This window comes from Cryptomeria japonica, chromosome 3, assembly GCF_030272615.1.
Source record: "Cryptomeria japonica chromosome 3, Sugi_1.0, whole genome shotgun sequence".
NCBI lineage: Eukaryota > Viridiplantae > Streptophyta > Pinopsida > Cupressales > Cupressaceae > Cryptomeria > Cryptomeria japonica.
In genome coordinates, this window is record NC_081407.1 from 640843112 (window position 1) to 640871069 (window position 27958).

Here is a 27958-nt window from a genome sequence, read left to right on the forward strand (position 1 = left end):
CTAATGCCTCCTATAGAAGGGAAGCCATTCATATTGTATATTTCTGCAACTGATATGGCACTGGGAGTTCTCTTAGCCCAACAGGATGAGAAAGGCAAAGAACAGGCTATTTATTATATCAGCCAAACACTAGTGGGCTATGAGCTAAATTATTCAACTATTGAACGGGCATGTTTAGCAGTGGTCTTTGCAACATAGAAGCTTTGACACTATATGTTAAATCATTAGACATTGCTAGTTGCAAAAATTGATCCCTTGAAATACTTGCTTAGTAGGGCAGCTTTGACAGGTTGCCTAGCAAAGTGGGTTATGATCCTCAGTGAGTTTGATATTGAGTACATTGAGCGAAACGCAATAAAAGGACAAATCATAGCGGATCAACTTGCAGAGGCTCCTATTTATGATGATCATCCCATATTGACTAATTTTCCAAATGAATCAGTCTTTGTTGTCACGTCTTCTAATGAATGGAAGTTATATTTTGATGGATCCCATACCAAATTCAGGTCCGGTGCAGGTATATTGTTTGTCACCCCTCAAGGTGATGCTATTCCCAAATCCTATAGAATAACTTTCCATTGTACCAATAATAATGCAAAATATGAAGCTCTGGTCACATGACTCCAAGTACCGATCCACTAGAGCATCACACATTTGCAAGTCTATGGAGATTCCCAGTTAGTCATCCATCAAGTGAATGATGACTATGAAACAAAAGATGAAAATCTTATTCCCTACAAGCATATGGTGGATTTCTTCAAGACAAAATTTACGGCTATCCATTTCAGTCAAGTTCCAAGAATTCAAAACAAATCGGTAGATGCTATGGCAACGATTGCTTCCATGTTAAATATGCCCCACAATATGGACAGATGTGAATTTTTGGTCGAACAGTTGCTTGTCCCTTCTTTTGAAATTTTGATAGTAGATGTGATGTGTGTTCTTGTTGGTCCTAATTCCCCATGGTACAATGACATCTATCAATATTTGAAATCCCAAACCTTACCACCTAACCTTTCCTCTAACCAACGCCGACCCTTCATCTGCCAGACCGCTAAATATGTCATCATCGCTGACACCCTCTACCGTCATTCCTTTGACCACACCCTCCTCAGGTGTTTGGATTTTGACGAAGCACAAATGGCTTTATGCGAGGTTCACGATGGTATATGTGGGGGCCATTTCAATGGTCTGAGCAGAGCCAAAAAGTTGGTTCGTGCTGGGTATTATTGGCCCACTATGGAAAAAGATGTTCACGATTTTGTCAAGAAGTGCTACAAATGCCAAATCCATGGATATTACATTCATGTGCCAGCCCAAGAGCTTCATTCTATCATATCTCCGTGGCCCTTTTCTCAATAGGGATTTGATCTTATTGGCAAGATTCACCTGACATCTGCCAATGGACACAAGCTCATCATCATGGCCACCGAGTACTTTACAAAATGGGTCGAGGCTATTCCTATGACCTATATCACCGGTGTGCAAATTTCAAAATTCCTACTGAATTATATCATATGTAGAAATGGGGTTCCCCTTGCAATAGTCACAGATAATGGCCGTCCATTCAAGAACAAAGACGTCAAGGAACTCTGTGAAAAGTTTCACATCCAACACCGTTTCTCTAGTCCCTACTATCCACAGGGTAATGGTCAAGCTGAAGCATCAAATAAAACCCTTATTAAGATCCTGAAAAAGGTTGTCAATGATGTTGGTCGTGATTGGCATGTACAGTTGAATCCAACACTATGGGCTTATCGCACTTCTATCCACACACCTACCGGCGCAACACCTTATTCCTTGGTGTATGGTGCGGAAGCCATTTTACCCTTGGAAGTGGAGATTCCCTCTTTGTGTGTTTCCTTGCAACATTTGATTGATGATGAGATGCACAGATTCTCTCGGTTGCATCAACATGAGATGTTAGATGAGAAACGTCAGACAACCCTGACACATTTGCAAGCATATCCAAACTGTCTCCGTTGCTCTTATAATAAGAAGGTCAAAGGGTGACACTTTGAAGTGGGAGATTTGGTTTTAAAGGCGAACCCGAAGAATGCACAATCTACTGACATCATCAAAGGTAAGTTTGAACCTAATTGGGTTGGACCTTTCATAGTTACTGCAGCCTATGGCTCGGGGGCATATCAGCTTGCAACCCCAGAAGGTGAACCTTTGTCAGATCCTGTAAATAGCATGCACCTTCACAAGTACTGGGCATAGTTTTTTGTCAGTAGTTCTTCAAATATGATCCTGAAAAAATGCAAAAAAAATCAAAAATCTCAAAAAATCAAAAAAATCAAATAAAAAGTGAAAAAAAAAGAACAAAAAAGTAAAGAAAAATAATTCGCCCTTTAGTGAAAACCTGGCAAACAAGCACTTTGGGCAAGTACCATGGTGAAAACCTAGCAAATAGGTGCCATGTGTAAAAGATTATTGCTCCATCATCTATCATGACCCCTAGCTATACTTTCTCTCCGTAGGTTTATCACGCTTATCCTTGTCCTGACCCAATGTTCTATTCCAGGCCTGTGATTGGTCAACATCATTATCTTGCATACTCAGGTTTCTGGTCTTTGTGCATATGTTTCAGTCCTGGTCGCTATTATGTCTTTCAACTAGTCATTGGGTGCGCGCCCCTTGTCATGATCAATTACTGGAGCTTTCAAATTGAAAAATGTCCTTAAAAAAATAATAAAAATTTGAAAAATGTCCTGAAAAAATCCCTAAAAATCAAAAAATGTCCTGAAATAATCCCTAAAAAGTCAAATAAAGTCCTAGAAAAACAAAACAAAAATATCCCCTTTGTGCATAGACAGATCATTGAGCATACATCCAACGACTCTCAATCACACACTGCACTTTACTGCAAATCATGCATTCACGGATGAACTTTTCAATCAAACCAGACATGCAAACTGATCAAAATTGTCATATCAATCAATCAACATCAATATCATTTGTTCTTGTCACTACTATCATGGGTCTTATATAGGGTGTGGTATACTCGAAACCAAACTGTGTCCTATCTTAGATGGGGTACCGCATTCCCTGAAACCAGACAGCATGATCCTTCTTGTTCTCCACTTTTGACAATGACGATCAGAATGTTTGTTTGACTTGGTTGAATTTGTGCGTCTTATCTTTTTACTAATTTATCTTTGGCTTCAATCATGTTCCTATGTTGCTCAATGATTTCACTGAGTGATTTAGAGTGACCGGGATGGTTCATGGTCCCTTTCCTTTTTTTTGTTGTGTTTGTTGTTTGTGGAATGTTTGTCACAAACTAGGGCAACTATATCATTGGGTGTCTATGATAAGTACGTTTGCTTTGTGAATGCCACACATACCTCGACCCTTGATGTATGCACCCTAGGATGCTTCACTCATTCCTTGTGTGCGATGTGTCTATCTTTTGCAAAAAGGGTTGCATTTCAGCTCTGGCCTTCAATGCCATGATCCTCTGCATCCGCTTTGCTACATTAAATAAAGGTTCTCACCTACTTCTGTGCATTGGTGAAAGCAAGCTTTTTTTCATCTCTAACTGTCCTCTATCTACTTTCTTCTTACTAACGTTTCTTCCATCAGTTTGGGTAGTCAGTTCGGTCTAGTGCTCCGATCTCCAAAAAACATAAGCGGCATCCTACATTCATTGATTAAGTACATTTGCATTATATCAAGTCCATACAACAACATTTTATCCATTTCATCTTATAAATGCATCCAAAAACATAAACATCATTAGTACATAAATAGTGCATAAGCCATCCATACATGGAACGTAAACATAAGCTAGAACACATTGCATCCCATCATATAGCTGCATATCATATCATATATCAAAAAAGTATCGAAGTACAAAATTGGACTGTCTGTCCTAAGTATGGCCCGCAGGCTGACTACATAATGTCACACTACATATGTCTCTGTCATAAGGAGCACGTGCCTCTATCACTGGGTGCTCCCTCTATCCTCCTCATCCCTACCATGTCTCAAGGATGATGTCCCTCTTGTCCCTGGTCCTAGCTATGGTGGTCTCATAGGTCCACTCACCCCCATGCTGCTCACTGACCTCCGAGAACGTGGCCTGCTCTCTATCCTTGATCATGCCCGAGATGATGATGCTCTCTACTCTGGTGGAACTGCACTCTCATATAGTGTCCTCCAATGGCATATCTCCTCTCCGATCTCTACCAACATCTGTGCCATCTCACGTGCACTGGCATCCCTAATCGACCCAATATACTCAATCACCCTTTGCTCTGCTTGCTATGCCTAGGCTATCGTTGTATCTCGAGCTGCTGTCAATCTGGCTATCTCTGTTTTGAACTGATCTTGCTCTATCCTCAAGGTAGCATTCTGTCTCTCTAATGTTGCAATGTGATCATGCTGACTCGCTATGGTGGCCCTACATATCTCCATCTCCTCTATGCTAGTTGTCTCCGGCTCTATGGGTACATCCTACAATGACTCCTGATCAGCCAGATCTGACTCATCCTCTTCATCCTCATCTCCATCCTCATCATCCCCTCCATCCTTGTCATCCTTGTCATCATCTCCCTCATCCTCATCTTTGTCCTCATCATCTCCCTCCTCCTCTCCAGCGAGTGGGAAGTCCTCCTGTCTCCTAGGTACTAGAATATCAGGATCTGTCAATGGCACTGGTCGTCGTCGTGCAAACCATCGCTCATGCTCCTCTGTCATCCCAGCATCCACCACATCTGATCTCCAATCCCACTATCTCTATTGTAGTTCTATGAAGTCAGCATATGCTATGTGTGGTTGAATCATCCTCCCCCACTAACTCATCTCTCTGTGAGATCGGGCAAAGTGTGTAGTCCCTCTCGGTACATCCCGCCTCTCTCCAAACTATCGTCTGATTCTCTCTGGCAAGTACATCTCAATCACTCTCTGGTGATTCACTGGTCATCCAATTAGGTATCTCTCCTATTTGCAATATGGTAGCTCATCACCATCATCTGACCATCTAGGGCAATCAAGATATGGCCTCCATGTGAACTCTCTCAGTCTGTCTAGATCATGTTGCCAATACAATATGTATCCAAAAGGACCCTGTCTCAATGTACCCCCATAGTAGTACACATATGGTTGATGTGGTACTATGTGTCTCTCTGCAATCAGTCGACATATGGCTATGTGCATAAATGCCCATACCTGTAACAATGTGACCCCATAGCTCAAAGTCTGAACCCTCTGATATACTATTTGATGCAATTGAAAATATAGCATGGAAAGCACACATGGTCCCCATGCATATACAGTCCCCTCTATTTCCATCTACTGTAGCACTCTTCCCCATCCAATAGGGAATCTATGTCCTCGTCTGTCTCCTGCTAATAGGCATGATATCACCACAGCTATCACCACATATTGTTGATCATACTTTGCTGCCATGGTCTCCCAATGGATCTCCCTCTCTACAATATCTAGATCATCCATGTCGCACTCAAATAATCTACACAAAGCATCTCTCCCTGTCACTGGTTCATATTCTATCATCTCCCCATGAATTGGAATGCGGAGGATACGCCACACATCCTCTAGTGTCACTGTCGCCTCTCCTATTGGCAGATGGAATGAGGAAGTCACTGAATGCCATCGCTCTGCCAATGCAGTAAGTAGTCCTGTTTTTTCCCTAATCTTGGGCATGAATGTAATATAGTATAATCCAAGTCCTGCTAATGTATCTTTGTCCATGCTCCTGAGTCTATGTCGCAACATGAAGCAGTCGGGTCTGTTCTCCCGCGTAATCAATGGATACTGTCGACTCTGCATTACAATTGGGGCACAAATTTGTCAGTTTTAGGTTTTTCTCCTAAGGGCTACATTTCCTTGTTTCATGCACAAATTAGGGTGTTTCTTATCTATTTTGACCTATCCTACCCTTATCCCCCTTTTTGGGATCATCTACGTGCTGTTTTCGGTCAAATTAGGGTCCTAAGTGCACAACTACACCTGTGTACCTTGTCCTGCACCTGTGCAGCATCAATTTGCACCTATGTACCCTACACAGGCATAGAACATCCTCACACAAGCACAAAATGTGCCCACACAGGTGCAGAAGTCCCTTTTTCCATTCCTTGTGGGCCCTGCAATGTCCCGCAATCAAGCAAAATTCATGAAATTGACAATATGGGTTTTTGAGATACATACTGTTGCTCCTGCATCATCCGGTTGTCTGTAGGTGCGTATACATTCCCTGAGGTGATCTTCCATTGGAATGTTCACCATCTCTATACAAGGGTCCTTTTCTAGAGCAACAAATCCTCCACTTTGGCTAGTGCAAATGAGCTATTTTCCTTCTCCTTCTCTCATTTATAGATCTTTGTCAATGCATAGATGGACGTGCACCCTCCCCATCTTATGCTGGTCACGATCTTTTACACCTTCCATTGCTTGTCATCCGTGCATTCAACCTTCAATTCTTGATCCATTTGATCCTATCATTTTCTATTATTCTTATCGATCAATTGGCCTCTTTTCTGGATGTTTCCGGCCAATTCCTCAAGGGGGCATGCATATGTCATTGTCATTGTCTAGGGCATTTTCATTATTGTTCTTTGAAACAACGCTTAAAATCGCATTGTCTCAAAGAGGGGCAAAATGTAGACATCTAAAAATGGTCAACGCTTGTGGAGTCATACTTTAACATTGGCGCATTGCCTTATTTTAGGGTTTTTGCATCGCATTAACATTTCTTCCATGTTGCGCACTTGGTCTTTATTATTTGCGAACATTGAGTCCTTCTTCTGCATTCTTCATTTATCTTTCTTTTGAATTTGGTCTTGTCGATAATAATCTTTAGTCATGATTTTGGTCGATCTTATCCTGTCACATCAATGTGCATGCTCATTTAGCATATTTTGACATCGTCAATCCTAATCGATGATAGAATTAGGGTTTTGTCCTTTTCAATCTTGTCATTTTGTGATCGATTTGTCATAGATCGTTGTCCTTTTCAATCTTGTCATTTTGTGATCAATTTGTCATCGATTGTTGTCCTTTTCAATCTTGTCATTTTGCGTTCGATTTTTCATCGATCCTTGTCCTCTTGTCAATCTCGTCAATTTTGCGATCGATTTGTCATTGATCGTTGTTCTTTTTCAATCGTGTCAATTTGGATCAATTAGTCATTGTTCCTCGTCAATTGGCACCTATCAATTTGATCCCTTTATCAATCTCGATCATTTGTCAGCATTGGTCCTTTGTTAATCAAAACCATGATCAAATCGACCCTACATTAATTATCTTTTGTCAAGACCTAATTTTCATCCTTGCATTTCTAATTCATCTTCTAAGGTTTTATGACTTATTCATTTAATCTTGTTTGTCATTTTCCCTCTAGGTTAAATAATTTATTTATTTATCCTAAGTCTTCTTGTCATAATTAAATATTTATTTAATTGGCTAATTAATTCCTCTCTCTTTTTGTAAATTAATTAATGAATGAAAAATTATTAATTAATTTACCCAATTTTCATCAATTTCTATTTTCCTAATTTCCAATTCATCTAATTTTCTATTTTCTCCTATTTTTCTAATATTTCCCCTAATTTCTTAGGAATGACATTTCAATCTTGTCATAATTTGTCATAATTTGTCAATCAATCAATTTTGCATAGCAACCTTGTCAATTTTGTCATAATTTGTCAATCAATCAATCTTGCATAGAAAGTGTCAATTTTGTCATAATTTGTCATCTTTGTCATTCTTGATTTGAAATTTCCTTTCAAATCTCTTCATGCTAATCTTGTCATCTCTCCAATTTGTCTATAAATTGGATGAATTTCTTCAATCAAGGGATCCGATCAATCAATCATGCTTCTAGTATCCTTACGCTACCATTCCATCTTAACAATCTTTCTTTCATAATATGCCTTGGCATTTGTAGGTGAGATCCACAAACAAAGCAATTTGAAGGAGAAAGAAGGACAATGGAGAATTATGGAGGAGATATTCATTTGTAATGGTCTGCATTTGATTTGAATGTCTTTTTTTCATATCTCTATTGATTGTTTTTAGGATTTTCTTATCATTGCAATTTGGTTTTTGTGATTGAGCTAGTCTAATTTGCTATTTGCTTTGATGAATTCCAAATTCCTATCTACACCACATTCAATGTAGGATTCCAATCAAGTGTAAACTGTCTTTGGTAACACTTATTATTATTTAACACATCACACTCACTAGATTCACTTTGTGAGGACATCATCACTTTCAATAACCATTTCAAACATGTTAATATCAAGCTCACCCTCTTTTCTCATAGATTCTTCAAGGTCTTGAGCTGCAACATAATGATGAGGAGAATATGGTCCATCACAAGCCATGCACCAGGGAGTATTTTCCATGTTATGAACATTTCCTCCTTTCAAAGGATCTGGGGTATCTTGGGTTTGAGTGTTTTTTGGCTTATCATTTTGAGGTTTGCCATCCTTCCAAGTAGTGTTGTAAGGCATGTCATGCAATCTAGGAGGTCTATCTTGCCAATTATAATGAAGTTTTTCATTTTTACTTACCTTAGCAGTAAGATCTTTCATGGTAGTCATTAACTTCTCTATTTTGTCATCCTCCTTGGCAACTTTATTTGGCTACTGTTTTGATTCTTGCCACAACCTTCCATCAGTTCTCCTCCCTAGTTTTCCAGATGCTTTCCTATTACTCTCCACATTAATGGCAATCCTAAAATCATCTCTCAGACTGTGTGGGTTTTTATCCCTCAAAATGTAAGCCATTTTTGAATCAAAAGCATTTAATAAGTGTTCAGACACATATTATCATCTATCCTCATTACTTGGTAAAGCCTATGCATTGCTTTCTGAAATCTAGCATTGAAATCTATGACAATCTCATTTTAGGGTTTAGGGTTTAGACTTTCTAATATTATTTAACTCATTGAGCATGAATCTCACATTTGTTTTATCACTATATTGTTCCTGGAATCAATTCTTAAAATCCTCCCAAGAACCAATGCTATTCACAGGCAGACCTCTATACCAATCCCTTGCATCATCTACCAAAGATTATACAAATAGTTTCATGATGACATCTTCATCTATAATTTAATAATCATTTATCAGGTCACTGAATGATTTTAAATGCTCTTCTACACTGATTGCATTATTACTAGAAAATATATGAAGCCTATCTCTTAATTCAGTAGGAACATGGTTAGGATACCTTGGGATTCCATCAAAAAAGAGATGTCTATATAATTCCAAGTTAATGGGTCTTCTCTAGAACTGATTAGCATTAGAGTTTTTACCCATATTCATTCTCACATTGGAACAATGAGTCAGAGGGATTTGGCTACCTTGATTAGTAACATGGACTTGATTAGCTCGAGGAATGCTTACAGGTAAAGTTGATTGAATCTTTACTGGAGGGAGTGAAACAGGCTGAGGTAGAGGTTTACTTAATTCTGTTGAAGGAAACATTATAGGAGGAGCCTTTAGATAATTAATTTTCCATTTAACCTCTTGATTGGCTGCTACTAATTCAGCTTTCTCTAATTCTCTTTGCAGGTCTTCTTTTTCCTTTCTCATTCTTTCTATTTCTTTCTCATGTGCAGACAACATGTGAGAAACTTCTACTGTAGTTTTAGACCTAGACCCATCTTCCATACATTTCTTTTTTCCTTTGTCAACAACATTCTTAACAGGTTGTGGGTCACTAAGGACCTCCCTACTTGGTTGTACAACATATTTATATGCAGGGTTAATTTTGGCAACTAGATTTTCTCTAATGACTGGTCCTTCATCCTCATTCTTAGCTTCTTCTCAGGTGAATAATTCAAGATCAGCAATTTGTCTTAAAAGCCTATCCCTCTCAATCAACTTAGCTTTCACTTCCTTTTCTTTATTTGCTTCCTTTTGTGCCCATTAGGGAAATTAAGTGATGGACTCTTCTATTGAGGGCTTCAATTTCTTGGGACACCTTATCTTCATCAAGGAACATTTCTTCAGAATCTGACACGTTGACTTGGTCGATATCAATTAAACTAATATTTCCATCTACTGTTCTAGGTACATAATCCATCTTCATATTAGAGCTATTCCTATCCTTCTTTGAGATACTAGTGTGAGAAATCTTTTGGTTCAAAATTGGGACATCCTCAACATTACCAAACAAACTAGAATGGAAACCCAAAATGTCCTCCTTAGATTCACAGGAAGAAGAATTTGAATTTGCATATATGGGTCTATCAGATAACTTAGTCGTATGAATGCTCTTTTGTACCCATGCTGCACTAGATGGCTCATGTGTAACTGATCTTTTCTGGCCTCTCCGCATCTATTTAGGTAATCCCTCTTGCAATGTCTCTTGAGGATGCTTCCTCATAAATGACCTGGTGTTTCTTCCTCTCTGCATTATACTCGTTTCTCTTAAAATAATTATACTTATTCAACAACACTAGTTATACTTGTCAGAGTTGGCACCCAAAAGAAATATGGGAAAATAAGAAAACAAGTTTTGACAAATCACTTGCACAGATTTAGATAATAGGAAGATTCGCTGAGAGAGAGAGATGGCACAAATGAAAGATAATGCAATCTACCACAAACACAGAGATTCACACAAGCTTTTGAGTTAATACAAGCACCAATCTGTAACATAGATACACACTATGACTCTCCCTAGAGTCACCACTTTTGTTAGTCTCAAATTATGATTCTCTCCTTTCCTCCCTATAAGAAGATTTGATAACTTTGTTTGCATATGAAGAGGGCACCAAGAAAATAGAATTCAAAAATAACATATAACAAGGTTCTCAACAGAACCTTCTACACTTCGAACTTATCCAAAGCTCAAGTGGGTATACCCCTTGTGAAAACTTTCACACTTTTAAATTGAGATCCACAATAAACCAATGCTAAAAACCTATGGATTTCATCACCTCAATAGAACTGAAACATTAAAAGAAAAACTTGTGTTCATTTTCAGTATTGATCCTCAAGAAAATATAGAAAGAATTCCATAACAAGTATCAGTGCCTTATCCAGGCCACAGAGTCACCTAAATCAAGGAAAAAATTTCAAAATTGAACATTCTCATACATTTCATAATATCGGCTTTCATGAACCCTATACATGCCTAACATATACATAGGTCCTGTCCCATTTCACTAAAATAGTTCATCAGATTCAAAGCAGCAAATAGTTAATCTACTAACAAAAATATTTCATGCACATTTAATCCCTCTCCTGAAGAGAAAAGCCCAAAATATGTCTATAAGATTGCCTTACAATCCATGCTCATTTGAACAACCCTAAATTATCCAAATGAAACTAGCAAAATAATGAATGCACACTAGAAGACAAAGAAGATTTAGGCCTCAAACTTCGATCTGTATATTCTTGTTCACTCTTGAAAATGATATGTAATTCACAGTAACCTCTGAGAGAACTAGAAAAAACCTAGATATATTTCAATAGAGTTTCTTTACAAATTCTTGTGATCCCCTTTTCTTAAGTCTAGGTATCAATTTATAACAATATGGATGCATACAAGCTTTAGACGTTCCTAAAAATAGTTTATTACAACTGTAATTTCTTTCAACAAGAAGCTACATGTCACTTTCAATCTCAACGGCCTTTTCAGTTTGTTGCTCCACTGCAACATCTTCTAACTATTCTGGGACTTCCTCTTCTTGCACCACATACTTTTTGGTCCACTCTTGGAACACATCATCAAAAGGCTATGAGAAGCTAACAATCTTTTCTTTCAACTTAACTAACCTTTTCCAAGAATTTCTCACTTTCTTTACCTCTGATTGCAAGAAATTGTAATGTGATTTTATCTTTTCTATTTCCTCAACTGTCTTGACAAATAGAGATGTGTCATTTGTATTGATGATTTTATTCACCCGTAGAGATAATTTAGCTCCTAACTCATTAGGCCATACTTGTTTATCCTTCAACTAATCTGGACTAACAAAAACCCCAATAAATAATTCAAATTTATGCTCAGTATATTCCTTCCTATAAAAATTGGCTTTTCTCTCTACACCATCTCTTCCTTCTGATAGCCTAGTCATGCTTTTTGCTAGCTCACTTGTGGATTTAATAGTGGCATCAGATCTTGCCTCATCATAAGATGCACACATCAGTTCTAAATCCACTTCCCTAGGCATCCACTTATCTAAAATTGTCTCCAAAGTAGCCTTGTCTTCATTCAACTCACTCAAAATATCCAAAATTCTCTTCATGTTAGTGTGCACAATGGGGGCTTCTACTGTATCAGAAAAACTCAAAATTGTGGCCTTTACCTTTTCTTCATATTTATTTGCAAATAGGGCTTGAGCCTATTTTAACTTTTCCAATTCATGTTGAATAGTCTTAGCTGGTTGAAAACTAGAGGTCATGGGAGAAGGGGGAAATTCAACAATAGGACTAGTGGGTGGAGGTCTTTCTAGAGAAGATGCAATCATTGGAGTAGAGGATTCACCTTCTTGGTGTTGTCCTGCCAATTGAATCTGTAGTCTAGCAATAATACTATCCCTATTGGCTACCTCCTTTTTGGCTTTATTAGAAGCCTTTAGAATTGCTTCTAGTTTCACTTGGAGATCAGCTCTTTCCTTTGCTTCTTTCTCAGCCACTGCCACATGTTGGTCTCAAATTCCAATTGCTTTGTTTTCCCTACTCAAATCTTAGATCTCTTTCGCTTATGGAGAGAAAAAATAGGAAACAGAAACAAAAGACAACATATAACAAGGTTTATACAAAAACCTTCTACAGTTCAAGCTTTCACCTAGCTTAGGCGGGTTTACCCTTTGTGATTACTTTTCACAACTGTGATGAAAAATCTACAGAGAAGACAAATGCCAACCGCTACAAACCCTATCACTTTGAACATAAAAGAAAGGCTAGTAATCATTTTCATTGATCCCCAAGAAACTTATAGAACCTAGCAAACTATACCAGTGCCTTATACCGGGCTTCAGAGTCATCTAAGCTAAATAAGAATTCTGAATTTGGACATTCACATACATCCTATCACTTCACCTTCATTTACTTAATATATGCCTAACATATATGTAATTTTTTCCTTTATGCTAAACTTGTTCATCAAATTCAAGCAGAAAATACTATTGAGTTCACTAACAAAGGGGTTTTATGTATATTTAATTCCTCCCCTAGAGAGAAAAACCTAAAACACATTTGTAAGATTGCCTTGCAATCCCCATCCAATCAAATAACCCTTGATTATTTAGAAGAACACAGTAAATCAATAAATGCATGCAAGAAGACAACAGACATATGAGCTCAAAGTGATATGATCTGTATATTAATACCCATCAACGAATTCTACATAACTCAGAATGATCTTTCACAACCAACAAAAAAAAAACCCCAAATATATTTTTCTAGAGCTTTTTTACAAAAATCTTGTAATCCCCTTCAAAATGAGAAGAAATTTTGATAAGAAGGAAGAGGGAAAAGATTAGGTCTACAACCGAAATTGCCAAGTGTCTCCTTTGTCCCTAACTGCAAAAATATCTTCTTCATTCCCATGGAAACTGCTCTCGAAATATCCCATATATGTTGAAACTAACTCCATAAATGGATCCTCATTCCGAGAGCTTTCCAGTGATATATTATACTTGCCATTTAGGGCAAAAATGGACCTCTGGATGAATTAATTTTGAATATGGCTGTCATTTAAATTTTTTGAAATTCTTATATAGTTTGCACTATACATTTAAATTTGATTTTTCATCCATTTTTGCCTCTGATATTTTTGCCTGATGCCCTACCATGTGGAAGCCTCTGATTTGCCGATAGGATCCACTAGGCGCCACCTCAGATGACACTTCATCACTCTACCACGTGTCTGCCACCAGACTACTTGCTCATCGCCATGTCATCTCCACATGTCTGCCACCTGTGCGCCACGTCACTACCATGTCATTGGGACCCGCAAGTTGGACCTCCACCTAGATCTGCCACCTATCTTTCACCATTTCGTGATGGCTAACGAGCTTGCACCTTTCCTTCATGAATCCACACGCACCGTCAGATCATCTGGAACTTGCAGGGTCTTTAACTTTGGTTTTTCACACATGTTTTTTTGCTATTTCGCAGACCTTAACTGGCAATCATTTTTCTTTCACAAATCCATGTGCATCGTCTGATCTCCTCAACATGCTCGCTGGTTAATCTTCTCTTCCTCTGCAAAATTAGCCTGCCTCGGGATCTATGCCTACGTGGGGTCTGCTTGATCACCACTTGTCGGCCTCCTTGGTTGCCTCAGGAAGCGCACCCATGCACATGGGATCCACTTGGGTGCCCATCAGCACCTTGTGTCAAAAGCCTTTGAGGCTTTCACACTATGAATGTGTGAAGCCTTACTTATAAATACTAAAAAAGTTCATTCCCCAACCAATGTAGGATAATTGCTCTATGCCTGGGACTACTTTTCTGAAGGTTTTATGAGACTTTTAATGGCTTTCCATTGCATTTATTTAAAAACATCATACTTGCCTTAGTCTACCATGCCAAAATGGGGGTTATTTGCTGGTATTACACCTGTTAACTGCATTATGCTTGTGGTTTCTATTGCTTTTCTCAGCTACAACCACATCTACGCACAGGCAAGGAGGAGCTGCCAGAAGTTTTTGGATACTGAAATTAGCACTTGCCAAATCTGCATTAAATTTGATAAATTTAACTACCTTCACATTGCCCTTTGCTTCCAATGCAAGGGAGGCTCTACAATTTCCATTTTGCAATTGAATTTAAAATTTGTCATGTGTACTTGCTTGAAAGATTTTTTGCTTTTGTCATTGGTTTTCCATGCTGCAGATTGTATTTGTTTTTTTTTTTTAAACTTTAAATGCTTTCCTCACCAACGACGTTTCATTCCTATGAATTGGATTTGTAATTGAAAACTTTTAAAACCCTCACCCATACCAAGCCACGGCAAGGAGGATTGTTTACTGCTAATTGCAATTTTGAGTTTTTAATGGCCTCTTTACCCAGCCACTTCCACGCAGGATAGAGGGGTCACTCCTACTCTTCATTTGCTTAGAGTTTCTAACCTTCCAACCATGCCACATGGAGGAAACTCAGTTTCAGATTTGCCACTTATTTCATTTGTAGGAAACTCTCTCTGCCTTTTCCACATGGGGAAGAATGCCTGGCAAAAGTTAATTTCATTTATTTAAATGTTACCCTCCAGAACTCCATGCAAAGGATTTAAACTATTATTCATTGAATTGCCTTGACGCTTCTATTTCTTTACATGCATGTGAGGGGAAATTGGACTATTGTTTGCATTTAATTTTGATTTCAATGCTGCCCTCTTTATCATCCACGTAGGGCTCCCATTTCTTGCATTTGCACAAAAGGTTTTTACTAAACAAAAGATGATTTCCCAGCTGTTAACCTTTGTTAATTTTGAACAACAAAAGATGTTTTCCCAGCTGCCACGTTATATTCAGAAAATGCTATCAGAGGGTGTGGAACTTGGCTTTTACGCCTGACAATTGCATTGCTTGAAATCTTTTGTTCTTTATCCAATCACAAGAATAAAATGAAATCTTCTCTCACCAAATCAAAATGTTAATTACAGTCGAGTTGATATTGATATGCATTATTCTGAATTAAAACAATTTTGCCATAAAAATTAATGCACGGGCATGAGCCAGGTTGGGCCCCAAATTGGGTCCGACTAAAAAAAATTTTGTTTTCATTCAAGTGACCTCTGAAATACCTCAGAAACCTTTAAAATACCTCTGGAATCGATCGACATCATTTTCGGATCACCAAACTGAGTTTTACAACTTTCAGGTATTTACGCCACATTTTCGCATTTAATCGCGAAGACGTAATTTTCAAACCAATCAAAACACCTTTCTGAACCTCGCCATCTGACATGCTTGTACTCTGATATACAAGCATGAACTCTACCAAACGATTTTTCAAGACGAGTCCCGAGTGAAGAGATATTAATTTTCGAAAATGCCCAACTAGCTTTGTCGACACTTCGGACCTGATGAAGTCAATGTTCAGGCAACACATGATGCCTTTCTTAAAAAAATCAAACGACCTCCATAGACCCTAAAATCTAAGAAATAGGAGGTACCTTGAAGTACATATTAAAACTTAGAATTCTCAGTTCGACCAAAAGTCTGATTGGGTGCAAATAGCACGCTCATGAAAATGGCTACTTTAACTGATGTGGCAACAAAAGTACGGATAATTGAAAAAGATGGCTCAAGAAACCCTTTTGAAAACTGATCAAATGGATTGGTAGAGGCTTTAAATTTGAAACATGACTCATCATTTATACCAACAATAGCCCAGAACAAACATTCTGGCATAACACTCACAACAAAAGTACGAATAACTGAAAAAGATGGCTCAAGAAACCCTTTTGAAAATTGATCAAACGGATTGGCAGAGGATTGAAATTTGAAACATGACTCATCATTTATACCAAAAATATCCCAGAACAAATATTCTAGCATAACACTCACTGAGGGAACTTTTACATTTATGCGAAACAGGGCCTCGACTAGGTGCTGAAACCGGGACTTGTCAAGCAACACAAACTGCCAACAAATTGAGCTTTGAAAACTGAGCAAATGGATTGCTAGAGACTTGAAATTTTGCAAGCTAACTCACATTTGTGCATATAATTGAATCCAATTTGAAATTATTCATGATTATTAACAAGGAAAAATATATAAACACCCAAAGTAGGCTACTCAATTAAATCTACATATGTGCCTAAAATGCACTTTCAGCTCACCCCTTGAAATGGGTACTTGATACACTTATCCAAACTAAATTCTGAAAGTTGCACATCACTGCATAGCCCAAATGAAAGGTGTAGGACACATTTCCTAAGCCTTCCCTCTAAAAATCAACTGGCTCCATTTTACCCTCTCTCTGACTAGGCCATTCAAACTGACTTATTCGGGAATGCAGAGAAAAATTATGAAATGGGCCTCTAAACTTGACTCAAATTTAATGAGTCCCAACACCACACTAAAATTTGTAGTTTCTAGAACTGTGCTAGCAGCTTCCACCACCCCTGTATCCTGGACTCTCTTCACTATCATACCTCCTAAAAAACTGGATTCTGAAGTGTCCTTCCTTCTTCTACTCTCATCCCTCTTTAAGGACCACATGACCAAAGGAACATTGTCCTTGTTGAATGTCACTCCTTCCATAGGCTTGGTTTCTTTTCTGACTTCTTCAAGTACCAAAGCATTTGCTATATCCCATTCAGGGAGAATTAGAACACCAACCTTTGACACCATTTCCCTTCCTGCTTCAGGAGTGATGGCTTTAAATTTTGCCATCATTTCTTGTTTCACCTCCTCCTCTACTGAAGTTGCATCTTTGTGATCCTACTCACTCTTCCTCTTTTAACACCTTGCCTTGAATTTCTCTATGTTTTGCTTCCAAACAAATTGCATGAAGGCCCCTATTGTGACAAAATTACTATCAACCAGGAACTCCTCACTGGCTTGCTTGACAACAAGGTCTAACTCTTTGACTCTGAACTCATCTATAGTTAAGTTCATCTCAGCACTCGGTGGCTCTTCTAGCATCCCTTCTTATGTTTCCTCATATATGTAGGCAATCTCCCCAAGACTCCCTAACTGCAATAATTGTTTGGCCATTGCCTGTTCATCTCCTATATGGATAAGGGATTGGGATGAGGAATACAAAGGTTCACCTATTTTCATTTCTTTCCCCACCCTTTTCCTCTTAGGGGAGTCTTCGACGTCAATGACATCTTCTATTGCTCTCTTCCCTCTTGAAGTAGAGGGCTCACCTATTACTAGCATCAACACACTTTATTTTGGCTTCTTATGCATTACACAATTACCTGGAGGGATGGCCTTAGCAAAGGAAGGCTTACTTAGCACCAACCTAGCCTTGTCAAGATTATCTCTTATTATAGCTTCCCTCTTCTCCTTCAAAGTTTGCATTAGATCTTCAAAATAAAGAATTAAGAATTTAATCTTTTCCTCAAAGGGATTAAATCCAGAGAGAGGGTCATAACTACTATCAAATTGATGAATAAAATTAAGAGCCTTTTTGTATGACACCCACTTTTCTTTCCTCAATTCCTGCTCATCCAAATTGAATTCATTTCTAATCAGATCCTCAGGGAAATGGAATTAGTGTAGCCTACCTTTACATACTACTCTCTTCCTGAACATGCCATTGAAAAAATCCTCAGGGTCAGCAAACCTGGATACTGTAGTAGACAACCTATATGGTTGAAAGAAGTCTTCAAAGTATTTCCAACCACCCTTGGTGATTACAAATTGATGAGCCACAGTGACATTTGGGAAAATGGTCCCTTTTCCTCTATTTGTTAGCTCTACCTCTTGCACACCCCCAATTTGCCTTAGGACCTCTGCAATTCCTATCTTCAATGGGACTTGATAGGGAAATAAATATGGAGTGCCTCTAAAACCATAAACTTTGAAAACTGTAGAGACAGGGTATAAGTATATGTCACCCCAATTGTGCACAATCTTGATACCTTCAGCAAATTCCTTAGGCCTAAGGAATTATAAAAGAGCTTTCAGAATCCTAGGGTTCTCTAAGCATAAGAGAATCCTAACCTTAGATGCAAAGCATCTGTCAAAATTTAGGTAGTTGGCATCCTCTCTATCCTAGGCAAAATGGTGCTCCAAAAATGTATAGGCATCTCTTCACCATCCTTTTCCTTAACTAGATCCATTTCACTAGCAAAGTAATCAACACCTTTAAATAAAAACATATGCATGAGAAGGGAGTACCATCCAAATGGTTTATCTACCTTACCACTTTTTATCACTATTAGTCCTGCATGGATTGCATCAGTGAGATAAGGTGCTTAATCAAATGTTACTGCCAAAGAGGGGTTCAGAATATGTGCTATCATTAGCATATAATGGGTTGGCATAGTTGTTTTAGCATATTCCCCAAAGATCTGACATAGTGACCAATACATCCCTTTAGCCCTCAGGGTAAAAAAATTTAGAGAGAAGGGTTCCATGGTACTAGGGCCTACAACAGTTAGCCCTCCTATTTTGACAAAAAACTCCTTCAAAGGACAACTCCTAAGGTGATCTCTCTGCACATTGTAGACTTGGGGCAATGTTTCAAAATTGATAGGCTCTAAGTAATTTGATACCTCATTGAGCTTAAACACCTTCCTAAATTCATCATCATTGATTTCAATTAAGGCTCTTCCATTCAAATTCCTAATACACTTAGCCACAGGGTCATAATTGTGTGCAATCTGGATTAACAAGTCTACATCCATGAAAACCCTAAGGACTATGAGCTTTCCCAAATCTAATTCCCATACACTGTTCATCAAAGTGGGGGCATATCTTTGACTAAAAACCACCTTAAAAAGTCCTAGACCTGATATCCCTATTTATGGATCCCTCAACTAGTTGCCTTTGTCATACAAACTGTCTCCAATTCTTAGACGGGGGGCTTTAGGTACCAATTCTTTAATTTTGGCCGTGACATTTGTGGACATGGTCAGTTGTTCCAAGAAATCATCACATATATTTCTATCCTAATAATTCACCTTCCCTGTGAAATCCCTTCTTGGTGTCATCTCGAAATCACAATTATATTAATTAAAGTTTTGACTAACCTCTGAGAAAATGAACATGCAATGATCCCAATTCAAGTAGTAACAGTCAAGCAGCATGCAGAAACTCACTGGTTGTTTGAATAATTTTGCTCTGTGCATGGACTCCTCTACAAAAATCTTTGAAATGATGTCAACATCCAATTGATGTGATGCTTAATATGGAAACAAAGCAATAAATTGAAGCATTTAAAACCACATGCTTCGACAATCAACTCAGAATTGAATTCGCAGCCAAATTTGAAAAATGACTCCAATGGATCATAACATTCTTTAAGTGTTTAACCTTTCATTGCTTCATGAAGCTTAAAATCCTCGCATCTTTTCATTGTTAAGCAATGACATTCATCGGATCCCGAAAGACCTACATGTCTTTTACTTTACCCAATCATTTTGCTCAGAAACGGGCCCTACCTTCCTTTTGTTGTTTCGTAGAGCATAAATCTTACGTATTTCTTCCACGTGAAACAACGCCCGTCATTAGATCTTCCACCATCTGCTCAACCTTTATTCCTCGTAGTGACCGCTTGTCCCTTATGACTAACCGCACACAACTGTCACCACTAGTGGTTTTCGTTGTTTCACAAATGTTAATCACCTTGCATCTTCGGGTTGCAAAACAACGCTCATCATTGGATCACCTTTGAGACGCATGGTCTTTAACACCCTTTAACCTTCAAAGTGGGCCCTCTGCACGGAGTCCACGTGCCCTTTTATTTTCAGCAAATAACTTTGATATGTCAGCTGCCCATTCATCCAAGAACTCTATCGGACTCCACATTTTAACGGCCACGTGTTTTATTTTGGCCATGGATTTCATCACCATTTCCATTCAATCAAAGTGGGCCATCCATGATCTACTTGGAGCCTGCATTTCATATTGACAGATCATCATTTGCCCTAGCTGGACATCCAGCTGTTCTGCCACATCATCTATCGTGCAACTCCCACTTCATTTTCCTACTTCACGAAAGGTAAACCCTACATTGCTTTTGGCTGCGAACCAATGTGGGCCATTAGATCTTGAGCCAGATGCTCAACTTTTAACTTCATTCTTTAACCCAACTGTCTGGTTCCACCATCTCTTTTGCTGTTTCGTAGACTTTAAACCTTTGGCAGCTTTTCTTCGTGAATTCATGCAAACCACCTGATCAACCTTGAGTTGATCAGTCTTTAGTCACAGGGTCTGCTTACCCTCTAGGGCCCGCCAGCTTTTCACCATTTCGCGAAGCATAAAACTATGGCAACTTTTCCTCGCGAATCAACGTGATCCGTTAGATCCTCTGAAAGGTGATCATCTGTTAGCTCCTTTGTGACCATTTTCGGTGGGCCTGCCACCTTTTCACTACTTCGTGAAGCTTAAAGTTTGGGCTAATTTCGGCTACAAATCCACGTGCACCATCGGATCAACTTTGAACCTACATGATTTTTATGGGGCCCGACAAAGAACTTGAAACTTAGGAAAAGGGCACAAATAATTAAAAATTAATAGAGACCCACCTAAGGAAGGTTGTAAAGGGAGTGCCTTCACGATGGACCTACCCTTTCGGTTAAGTGGAAAAAGGTAACACAAAAATAGAATGCCAGAGCTTTCAAAACATAGGAAAGGTTAAATTTAAAAAACCCTAAACCCTTTTTGACCCAAAAACTCAGAAGCAACATGAAATGCCTAAGCCCAACTTTGCAGACCTTAGCCAACTATGGAACAAAACAACCAAGCTCAAAAATAGTGATAACACATAAATCAGACGAGTTGGAGAGAAAAAAGAAGGCATTCCTAGCATAAACCTAGCCACTTGAATGCGTACGAGCTAATGGTTCAGTGTCACGATGAGCAGATTGAAAGTTAGGGCATTGTGCAACTTTTCATTAAACTCATGTGACCCTTTCTGTCGCAACCGAGATAGTGTCACCACGAGAAATTGGATCTGAGTCTACCTAAACCGAGAGAGGTTTTTTTAGAGTACCATCTCATGACCCCATAAGATCAGATAGATCATTCTTTTGATTAACGAGCACCGAGAAACACAATGCCGAATATTGACAACTTTGAGCAACTTGAGCACTTAATCGATTTTGTTGCTAGGGTGTGGCCTGCAATGATCAGATGAGTTGGAGAGAAAAACAAAGGCATTCCTAGCATAAAACCAGCCACCCCGATGTGTATGAGTTGATGTTTGGTGCTACAACGAGCAGATTGAAAGATGGGGCATTGTGCAACTTTTCATTGAACTCATTTGCCCTTTTTGTTGCAACCGAGAAAGTGTCGCCATGAGTAATTGGATCTGAGTCTACCTAAACTGAGAGAGGATTTTTTTAAGTGCCATAACATGACCTGTAGGATCAGATGGCTCATTCCTATGATTAACGAGTGTCAAGAAACGTGATGCCAAATATTGACAACTTTGAGCAACTTGAGCACTTAAGCGATTTCATTTCTAAGGTGTGGCCCATCAATCAAACAAGTTGGAGAGAAAAATGAAGGCATTCATAGCATAAACCCAAACACCCTGACACGTACGAGCTAACGGTTCGATGCCACGATGAGTGGATTGAAAGATGGGGCATTGTGCAACTTTTCATTGAACTCATCTGACCCTTTTTGTCGCAACCGAGAAAGTGTCGCCACGAGCAATTGGATCCGATTCTACCTAAAATGAGAGAGGATTTTTTAGAGTGCCATAACATGACCCTGTAGGATCAGATGGCTCATTCTTATGATTAACGGGCACCGATAAACATGATGCCAAATATTGTCAACTTTGAGCAACTTGAGCACTTAAGCGATTTCGCTGCTAGGGTGTGGCCTGCAATGATCAGACAAGTTGGAGAGAAAATTGAAGGAATTCCTAGCATAAAATCAGCCACCCCGATGCATACAAGCTGATGGTTTGGTGCCACAACAAGCGGATTGAAAGATGGGGCATTGTGCAACTTTTCATTGAACTCATGTGACGCTTTTTGTCGCAACCGAAAAAGTGTCACCATGAGCAATTGGATTTGAGTCTACCTAAACTGAGAGAGGATTTTGTAGAGTGCCATAGAATGGCCCTGTAGGATTAGACAACTCATTCTTATGATTAATGGGCATCAAGAAACGTGATGCCAAATATTGATAACTTTGAGCAACTTGAGCACTTAAGTGATTTCAATGCTAGAGTGTGGCTTGCAACGATTGCATGAGTTGGAAAGAAAAACAAAGGCATTCCTAGCATAAAACTGACCACCCCAACATGTATGAGATGATGGTTTGGTGCCACGACAAGAATTTTGAAAGATGGGGCATTGTGCAACTTTTCATTGAACTCATCTGATGCTTTTTGTCACAACCGAGAAAGTGTCGCCATGAGCAATTAGATCCGAGACTACCTAAACTAAGAGAGGATTTTTTAGAGTGCCATAACATGACCCCATAGGATTAGATAGATCATTCTTATGATTAACAAGCATCGAGAAACATGATGCCAAATATTGACAACTTTGAGCAACTTGAGCACTTAAGTGATTTCACTACTACGATGTGGCCCATAATGATCAGACGAGTTGGAGAGAAAAATGAGGGCATTCCTAGCATAAACCCATCCACCCTGATGTGTATGACCTAATTGTTCGGTGCCACAGCGAGCGGATTGAAAGATTGGGTATTGTGCAACTTTTCAATGAACTCATCTGATGCTTTTTGTTGCAACCGATAAAGTGTCACCATGAGCAATTGGATCGGATTCTACCTAAACTGAGAGAGGATTTTTTAGAGTACCATAACATAACCCTGTAGGATCAGACAACTCATTCTTATGATTAATGAGCACCGAGAAACATGATGCCGAATATTGACAACTTTGAGCAACTTGAGCACTTAAGCAATTTTGCTGCTAAGGTGTGGCCCATCAATCAAATGAGTTGGAGAGAAAGAAAAAGGAATTTCTAGCATAAAACCGACCACCCCGACACGTACGAGCTGACGGTTTGGTGTTGTGATGAGCAGATTGAAAGATTGGGCATTGTGCAACTTTTCATTGAACTCATCTAACCCTTTTTTCGCAACTGAGAAAGTGTCACCTTGAGCAATTGGATCTGAGTCTACCTAAAAGGAGAGAGGATTTTTTAGAGTTCCATAACATGACCTCGTAGGATCAGACAACTCATTCTTATGATTAACGGGCACCGAGAAATGTGATGTCGAATATTGACAACTTTGAGCAACTTGAGCACTTAAGCGATTTTGCTGCTAGTGTGTGGCCCACAACGATCAGATGAGTTGGAAATAAAAATGTAGGCATTCCTGGTGTAAAATAGGCCACCCCAACATGTACGATCTGATGGTTCTATGCCGCGATGAGCGGATTGAAATATAAGATATTGTGCAACTTTTCATTGAACTCATCTAACGCTTTTTGTCGCAACCAAGAAAGTGTTGCCATGAGAAATTAGATCCGAGTCTACCTAAACCAAGAGAGGATTTTTAGAGTGCCATAACATGACCCCATAGGATCAGATGACTCATTCTTATGATTAACGGGCAGCAAGAAACGTGATGCCAAATATTGACAACTTTGAGCAACTTGAGCACTTAAGCAATTTCATTGTTAGGGTGTGGCTCACATCGATCGGATGAGTTGGAGAGAAAAAAAAAGACACTCCTAGCATAAACCTGACCACCCTGACACATACGAGTTGACGGTTCGGTGTCATGACGAGTGGATTGAAAGATGGGGCATTGCGCAACTTTTCATTGAACTCATGTGACGCTTTTTGTCGCAACCAAGAAAGTGTCGCCACAAGCAATTGGATCTGAGTCTACCTAAACTGAGAGAGGATTTTTTAGAGTGCCACAACATGACCCCGTAGGATCAGATGGCTCATTCTTACATGTCACCAAGGTTGAGAAACATGATGCTGAATTTTGACAATTTTTCACACTTTGAGCACTTTAGGGATTTTGCTGCTAGGGTGTGGCCCACATTGATCGAGTGAGTTCGATAGAGGGAAAAATGAATTAATAGAATAAACTCAACCACCTAGACACATACGCACTGATGGTTCGGTGCCATGACGAGTGGATTAAAAAATGGGGCATTGTGCAACTTTTCATTGAACTCATGTGACTCTTTTTGTCGCAACCGAGAAAGTGTCGCCACGAGAAATTGGATCTGAGTCTACCTAAAATGAGAGAGGATTTTTTAGAGTGTTGTAACATGACCTCATAGGATTAGATGACTCATTCTTATGTGTCACCAAGGTCGAGAAACGCAATGCTAAATTTTGACAATTTTTCACACTTTGAGCACTTTAGGGATTTTATTGCTAGGTTGTCGCCCACATCGATCGGGTGAGTTTGATAGAGGAACAAAGGAATTCCTAGCATAAAATTGGCCACCCAAATGCGTACGCACTGATGATTTGGTGCTACGATGAGTGGATTGAAAGATGGGGCATTGTGCAACTTTTCATTGAACTTATGTGATGCTTTTTGTTGCAACCGAGAAAGTGTCACCATGAGTAATTGGATTCGAGTCTATCTAAACTGAGAGAGTATTTTTTAGAGTACCATCTCATGAAACCATAGGATTAGATGAACCATTCTTATGTGTCACTAACATCAAGAAAAATGATACCAAATTTTGACAATTTTTCACACTTTGAGTGATTGACAACAAATGAGCAATTTTTATATCTTTTACCATATTAGCCTAAACCTTCACAAAATGGTCCCATGTGATCTCTAATGGTCCAAAATGACATTATTTACATAAAATCACACAAAACAAGACAAAAACATAAATTTTAATATTACAATGCCTTGAGTAGTCAAAAAATACAAGTCATGTACATATATCCAAATATGATTGATATTATAATTTTTTTGCATTTACATTTAATCCAATGAACCATCTGGATCTTCTCTACTCTTTATCATGTCTAGTATGGCCTTATGGTTAGACTCACTAACCTTCTATAGGTTCTTGTTTAGTGGTCTACCCCCATATCTGATCAAATGAACATTTGAAGCTACAACAAGGTTAGAATAATGAAGAATCTTCCTATGTGTCTCAAAGTCCTCAAACAACCACAAGTTAGACTTCTTCAATGGGTACCTTCTAAGCCATGTACCAGTAACAACTACTATTTTTGTGGGGTGCTCAATATTTTGTCCATCTACCACAGGGCCATCCAATTTCTTTTTTGCATCCACACAATGACATAGGTAATAATTTGTTCCTTCTTCATTGTCTTCAGCTGCAATAACTGCATAAACATGCCCTGCAATAATAAAGTGAGAAGAATTTAGCAAACAACTAAGGTAAAATATTAAAGTACAAAAATTTTCATGTGGATAATTTACCCGATTGGACTAAATCTGTCACGTGGTCAAAGTCAACGGATGCTTCCATCTGTGTGAGTTGTAGTGCACTCGGAGGTCGATATGTCTCAAGTGGGATTAGAGGCCTCATACACCATTCATCCACCCACTCCTTTGACTCACACTCATTATAGGCACCATCTCTACATGAAGACCAATAACATGCCATTCGTCGCATATGGATAGTCCATGAACCTGAATTAGAGCTTTTGAAAGAGTGTAGCTCACTCGATCCTGTCAATGTACAACAATCTTCAAATTTTGCAATGTTAGTATCATCTACCAACCAAAAAAATATGTGAATTGAAGACTTACCTTGATTACCTGGACCAATTGTACCATTTCACCACTGAACAATTGATTTTGCATCTTTCAAGTTTACATTCCCTTTGTAATTTAACTCTTCTCATGCTAAAGCTCTTTTAATACATGATCCTGCACCATCATGCTCCCCTTTTCCATGCCCAACCTTAGAGAAATTCCACATATGTTGAATAGCAGTCAACTTATGCATCCTACTCAACCAATAAAAAATTCAAGAGTTCTTAAATTGCAATGCACAATTATCTGATCATATGATATATTGACGGAATGATGTGCCTCAACTAGCCAAATCATCGTAGAATATCTGAAAACAACCTTGCACAAACTCTGTAGAGTGTGAGCGATCATCACAGATGTAAAAATGATACTCCCTCAATATCTTCCTATGCTCTTCCATAATATCACGTGCATGAATGAATGCTATATGCACAAATATATCAACTTGTTTGGAGTTGTAATATTTGGATTGCAACTCATTTTGTGGTTGTAGTGTGTAGTTCTCTGCAAAGTCAACAATTGAAACAATTGTATGAGGTAGAAATGTGTCCTTGCATAACTTAAATCGTGAGTCCAACCAATGAGCTCAATGGTTATGCCTTGCATACTCATACACTATATTCTCATGAAAGATGCCCATAAACTGATACACTGGATCTTCTCACTAACCAATTCACACCTTTTTTCTTCTTTTCCATCTTTGAGCATGTAGGCCAGTGTCTTATATTTTCCAAATTCCACTAATTCATTACCAATCTCTTGTCCAATATCCATAAGTTGACAAATTTGTAAATGTCGCAATCCACCATAATGAGCACATGTGCCATCCAAGCAACACTTATTGTAATATAGTTGACCATCTACTCTTTCACATAAGATGCTAAATATGAATTCCCTTGAAGATGACGATGGACCATTTATGTTGCATTCTTGCAAAACATTGTTAGCATGCAAATCTATACATATGTGTTGATATACATCATAATGGTTAGAAAATTCAATATGTACTCTACAACAACAAGTTGTGCATGTGTGATTTATTTTAACATAAAAAGGCTTTACCATTTCAAAGAATCTTTGACTAATTTTAATTTGAGGATACATATGTTTTTGATTAATTAAAAATAGGTTTTAAGGGACCCAAAACCCAGATACATAAGAAAGATATTCAATATAGCAACAAAATACAATAGTAGCAAAACACCAGCAAAAAGACCAGCAACAAAGGAAAGGACAGCAAAAGACCAGTAAGAAATTGGCCTCAAGCCCAGCAAAAGACAAAAATTAGAAATTCTTCATGGTTTCTTCTGCATCCTGTACCAAAAGCATCATAGCTTTTGTCGCTTCCCTCAAATCAGTATTTTCCTGAGCAGTCTGGCTATCTTTCATCTTCATTTCCTTCTCCATCGTACTCTGCTTGGTTCTGCGCCTAGAGGTCTGGTGTTTTAGGCTGGAAGTAGGAGCATCTTCAATAACCACCAGGTCCTTCTCTTGGTTTTTCTTTTCCAGGTGATTCACCAGCGCATTCATGTTCTGGGAGGAGACTTTTAGAACCTAGAGGCTATGATCCATAAGGCTTTTCAGGGCTTTCTCATTTCTAGCCATCCGGGCATTGACATTGTCCTTATCCTCCTC